Source organism: Cryptomeria japonica, chromosome 3, assembly GCF_030272615.1.
Source record: "Cryptomeria japonica chromosome 3, Sugi_1.0, whole genome shotgun sequence".
Classification (NCBI taxonomy): domain Eukaryota; kingdom Viridiplantae; phylum Streptophyta; class Pinopsida; order Cupressales; family Cupressaceae; genus Cryptomeria; species Cryptomeria japonica.
Genome location: NC_081407.1, coordinates 727,848,963 through 727,855,507, shown reverse-complemented (window position 1 = coordinate 727,855,507; position 6,545 = coordinate 727,848,963).

Below are 6,545 nucleotides of genomic sequence, written 5' to 3'. Positions count from 1 at the left end.
ATCTTATGATTGTAACTGCTTTGTTCCTTGATTGAATGATATGTAGCTCGAATTACTGTCTTCCTTGATAAAGGTACTGAGATAGAATTACTAGTGTGTGAACTACGTAGGCCCATATGCATGCCACCTAAAGAATTTGGGCATCCTTGACAACAAATTCCTTCAAGGAAGTTCCATTAAAGGTCCATGATGTATCACCAAAATGGGATGGATGTGTGCAACAAGTGGATGAGTGATGAAGGCTTATGATCGTGAAAATAAGTGAAAGTATCATGACATGATAGAGACTCAGGATCAACAAGTATGCGCTTTGGCTTGAAATTTTATAACTTTTGCTCCCAATTATTTTGATATTATGGGAGATCATCTCTTGTTCTTGTTTCTTCATAGGATTTTTATCCTTGACTTTGATTTTTGCAGAGTCCAATAGCTTTTTATTTTGATTTGGACTAAAGGACTTTTCTTTATTTTTGACTTTTGGATTTTTCTTTTCAAAGCTTGAATTTTTATCGCCAATGAGTAAGGGCTTTTCTGAGTCTAGGAGAGGAGTGGAAATGGAATGAACAGATGAAATGGTAAATCTATGCGAGTTCTCAAGAGGATTGGCGATACGCTCAATAGATTCTTCACTATAACCACTCTTAGGACTATTGATATCAAGAGCTACTTCCACCACTAGAGGAGATTTGCATTCAAACTTAGTAGCCACAACACTAGGTGGTTCACACCCAATTCCTTGATATTGAAAATTGGTTAAGCCTCTCTCAATGACTTCCTCAAAAGTGGACAAACAAGCTTTCCTCAAGTCATAACCAATTTCTCTGTTGACATTCTATGTAAACATATCTACCATTTATTTTTGTGGAATTTCGCAAGAGCATTTGCTGGCTAAATTCCTCCATCTTTGTAATAATGATGAAAATGACTCCCCATCTTTCTGTTTGGTATTGCACAAAGTGGCAACTGATATATCTGTCTCTACGTTATATGAGAAATGTTGGATAAATGCCTCTGCTAAGTCACCCCATGACTTGATACCAGGTGGAAGTTGGGAGAACCATTCCATAGCTTGTTCACCTAAGATTTGTGGAAACAATCTCATCAAGTATGTTTATTCTACTGCTACCAAAATGCAAGTTGTGAAAAACTGTCTTATATGTGCCTTAGGGTCCCCTTTGCCTCTGTACTTTTCAAAATTTAGTGTTACGAAGTGTGGAGGAAATGGAGGCATTGGAATGTTTCTATCAAATGGATAGGGACATATATCTTGTTGGAAACCAATAACACTGAGAGGGGGAGGGGTGCATCAGTGTTATACCAGAATAGTAAATTTTAGCCTTATTAAAACATGCATACACCAACCGGTTTACCGCTATAAACAGAATTGAAAGAAGTAAAGCAACTAATAAACCAAACACATAAATGAGAATCATAACACTTAGATTTATATATGGAAAACTTCAAAGAGGAAAAACCATGGTGGGATTTGTGACCCACAATATCAATCCACTGGCCATATGAAGAGATATTGCAAAATATGAGGGGCCTACACTTGTAGGAAGGCTTACAACCTAGAGCACACTCCTCAAACACAATAGGAGTGTCACTGACTACATAAAATTCTAGACTACAATCTGGAGAAGTGTGAACTACTAAGATAGCATCTTCTATGACAGAATACAGTTTCGATTTAAGCTCTGTCTGTTTTGGTCTGAATCCCTAAACCCTTTACCAGAATAACCCTTACAATAATTTCCTCACATACATGATCTCTCTAATATATCTCACATCATATTACATTCACATTCCCATATATGTCTCTTGTATATATATTCCTTCTTTTTAAAATGATCTATCAAATTGTCCTATATACCCTATACAAATTGTTTTTACATGCCTTATGTTAGCTTACAAATATATATACAATATCAAATTATATGTCGGGTAGATAACATAAATGCATAAACATTAAAATCAATTGTCGATGCCGGGTCTAAGATATATCGACCTTCAATACCGATAACCTTTACTAAACCATGTCGGCCTGCATTGCTGGTGACCAAAGAAATCCTTCTATCCTGCCGGTGCCGATGCCGGTGTAGTATTTGTGAAGTACCTGTCGGTACACGATAGAATCAAAACATGAAGCTAGAACACAAAATCATGTTGCCATCAATGACAACATAGTGAAACCGACCAATAGAGTGTCAATTGCCAACATATCTCTCATTGTGTAAGCTAGTTTTGGTGTATTGATGTCCTCCATCTTCTTTTGTAAGTCCTTGATCTGCTGTTCCAAATTGTGTTTGGGTGGAGACTAACTCCTTGGACCATATCCCATACCTGAGCCACCGGGTAGAGGAGAAAGATAATGCATGTATGAATGGTATTGATCGTAAAAATGTTCAAATGGAGGGGGTCTATAATAATAATGTGTGTAGGGACCACCAGATATAGGGTCATAATGAGGATTGGAATGTCTATTTATATCATGTTCTATAGGCATATCATGAGTTTTATCTTGTGTATTGCCCCCAAATTTGACACGGGGTTTACTTGTGTCCAAAATTTGAGCATGCCTCTGGGTATCCAATTGCTTTTAAGTTTGGTCCTTACTTTTGGTATGTGGTTGGGTGCATTTATCTGCATAAGATTTCCATAAGGGTTTGCATAGACGGAATTGTTCATGAGATGTTCTTTCTTGAGTATCATAAGCTTGACCATGTGTATTTGGGATCTTAGGTTTTTGAAACAAGGATGATGGTGACTCAGGCATGAAATGTGGTCTTCTATTACCTGCACTATTAGGTCTCCTTTGATCCATGTTGACTTGATTTTATTAAGTAGGTTGGTTTTCTATTATTTGGGACATGTCAAAATTGTGAGGTATCTTAGCTCCACTTTGTGCCATCACTTGGAGGAAATATAATTGTTTATCTCTTCTCATGATTTCTTGTATCATCTTGTTGAAATGAGGATCCATGATTGCATCTTCCACCTCTGTTGAGTGTACTGAAATGTAGTTGACATTGTCATCTTGTGCATCATTGTTGTTTGTATTATCCATGTTCTCAATATTTTGAATGTTTCTATAGATGTCCATGTCAGGTAATGTGGTACGTTCAAAATTGAAAAAGATATCATTTTCGTACTCATAGCCACTCATGTTTGCGGACTCTTGAGCCTCTTTAGCTTCCCTCCTAGATTTTTGGGAACATTTTTCAACCATGAACTAGGTTTTGACCAAGATGTGTGAGACTAGATGAAAATGGAAAGAGTATGGAAGACCAAGAGTTGGATGGAATGCAAATGAATTTGAGGTGTACTTGCAATGTCCAAAGTGTAAGACCAATAATGTATGTATTAGAGTAGGTGTGACTTCCAAAGAGATGATAGATCTCTCAATGAGGTAAGTTGACCTTGATTCCAAGCAAGGCCAAATGAGACCCAAAGGTGATAGACTTTGATGAGGGACCACTTAGCAAAATGTTGTTGTATGTATTATGTTGACAAAGCAAGATGGGGACAAGCAAGTGATCTTTTGACTCAAGTTTAGATAAATGTGAATGTAATACAAGGTGTAAAGCAATGATGAACTATGTGAGACCCAAAAATAGGTTGAATGCTAGATGAAAACCTGGAAAAATAAACTAGGAAGCTCATAAATTCTGAAACTGATTTCTCTTGCTTACTGGATTGTAAGTTTTCCCAATACTAAACACAGACGTGCCTGTATCCTTCACAGACGCAGTTATTAAACACAAACTTGACTAGATACTGCACAAGCCTATTTCTGAGAATCTTATGAATATATAGTTTTCTGTGATGACACAAACGCGGTTAAAGTACACATACACATTTCTATCAAACACAAACATGTTTCTAAAGCCTGAGTGCAATTTTTCCAATTTGTGAAGTTGTTGTTGTGACTAAATCTAAAATTTTGACCATTTTTTCATGACAAGAGGACACAATGTTGATGAGGACTCTATGTTTGCAGGTGTTTAGAATCAAAATGACTCAAAAGAAAGTGTGTTATTTGATGTAAAAATGTTTTGCATACACCTGAAGAGACAAAAGACACAATGTTTTGATGTCTGTTCTTGAATGTTTGAATGTTTAAAAGAAGACAAGCACAATTCCTATGGTTGGCCAGGACAATAGTTGTTGATCGCACATGGGGTTTCCCCCGAGGCTACGCTATTCAAAGCAGATACTTAGGTTCTTGAACCCACTGGCTCCAGCCTCAACACTCACTTCTCCAGGGAAACCAAGCACTAGTCACCATAAAAACTTCTTGTGGCAAACTTTGTACCTCTACTAAGAACCATATGTGTGTGGGCCGCTCCAGAGTTCCGACCTCCTGCCTCAACAACTAGAAGGATTTTGGCTTTCTAAAACAAAAAGGTTCTAGTAAGGGCATTTTCTCATGTGGCCATACATGCAACACTTTCAGCTCTATAATTACAGAAGGCTCCTAGCCGGTAGGGGTTACACCCTACTATTGATCAAATAAATTTGATCAAACGGGTTTTTGGGGAGACATAGTGTCGGTATGGACTAATCAAAACACGTTACCCATGGTTTTCACCATGGATACAATTATTTATAGTGGTTCGGAAGAGGGGGGTATTGCCTCACTACCACTTGGGTCATTCCCTCCTCACTAGTAGTCCTAGTGACCACACGAGGAGGTAGGCCCTCTAAAGATTAAACATAAAGAGCCTATTTCTCAAGACACAAAAGACACTGGTTCAATTTTAGTGCACCAAATGAAGTGTTTTGCTAATCTATGAAAACAAAGAACACAATAAAAATAAAAATCAGACCCTTGCCAAGGTCCTGCGACAAAGATTTGTTAGTAGTTTGGGTTGTTTCAAATGATTACCCCTTCCTACAAGAAAACAAGTTAGGTTTATTTTAACAAAATCCCAAAACACTTTGTGAAAAATAGGGGCCTTCGACACATGATTTTCTTCCAAAGACAAGCTGCACCACTTAGTTAGTTGGATCACAAGATATTAGCTTAAATGAACCAAATCTAAACCCCTAAATGCAAGACAAAATGTCGAAATAGAAACCCTAAATGAGGAACTGAAAAAATATAAAAAATGCAGAACACAAAAAAATGCATAGAACACACACGCTATTATACCAATCATAGACGCAATTTAAACTCACAAACACCCCTGAATACTACACAGATGCGACTGAAATGAAAACCTGCAATATGGAAAATAAAAATGCTATTGGGAACATAGACGAGATTTTAGAATGCACACATATGACAAAAAAATAAAAACATGATTTCAGAAGGTGCAGACGCGAAAAGTCAAAATGTCATCGAAAAATGTCGGATTTGCAACTTCAAAAACACAAAATCTGCAACAAAAGATGTTAAATGCAAAAGGGACAAGAGTCCCACCGGGCATGCCAAAATGTGTATGGTGAAAAGTGATGATAAAATATTGTAAAACCATAAAGAATCAACCAAAAACAATCTAAGTCCTACAATGAAACATTCACCAATACCAATAGAGATACCTAAGATCATGCAATCAACAAAATAAACAAGAAATACCATTCACATGTCTAGTAGGGTTTCAATCTCCATTGTCTTCCTATCTCCATTGATCTTGCTTGATATACTTGCTCTCAGATTTTATGTGTGCACAAGAGCTCAACAAAGAATTGAAATGTGGTTGATAACTTGATCACAAAAAGGCTTGATTGTATAATTAGTGTGCTCATTAGTTGATTAGAAAATTAGGGTTGATAATTAAGGAGAGTATCCTCTTATATAGAAGACACTGTAAGAAATGGAGGGATAAGATTAAGACGTGTAAAAGATAGATGGTCGGCTAGGATTAAAGGGTAGGTAGAAGAAATAATAAAATGATAAAGGGGGTAGGTAGAGTAGGAGTTAAGAGATGAATTCCATGTGTCATGGGTAGAAAAGGCTAATGAATTAATTGAATAAATAATGATTTATTTAATTAATTGAGGAAATGGGATCAATTAAATAAATAAAAGTATTTATTTAATTTAGGAAAAATGACAATTTAAATAAATAAAAGTATTTATTTAAATGAGGAAAGGCTTAGAAGAGGATTAATGAATTAGAAGACTTAAAAGCTTAAATAATTAATTAAATAAAAATATTTATTTAATTAGACATGACAATTTTAGGTGTCTACATTAGGGTTATTGGAATAGTTTGCCCCTTCTTTGTAAATCTTTATTTATCCTTTCTTGACCAAGGCTTCTTCAATCTTGATTTCATTCTCAATGAGTTTATTAAAGCTAGGTGGACATTGCATATGAAGTGCATAACTCATCTCACTGTTTAGGTCGTGGATAAAAATTTCCATCTTCTCTTGTTCAGGTATGGGTGAAGGATATTTAGTAGATAGTTGTCTCCATCTTTGTAAGAAAGTGAGGAAAGACTCTCCACTTTTCTGTCTTACATTGTAGAGGTTAAGCATGGTTACTTCATGTTCAATATTGTATGAGTACCAAGTGACAAATTTATCTACTAATTCTAC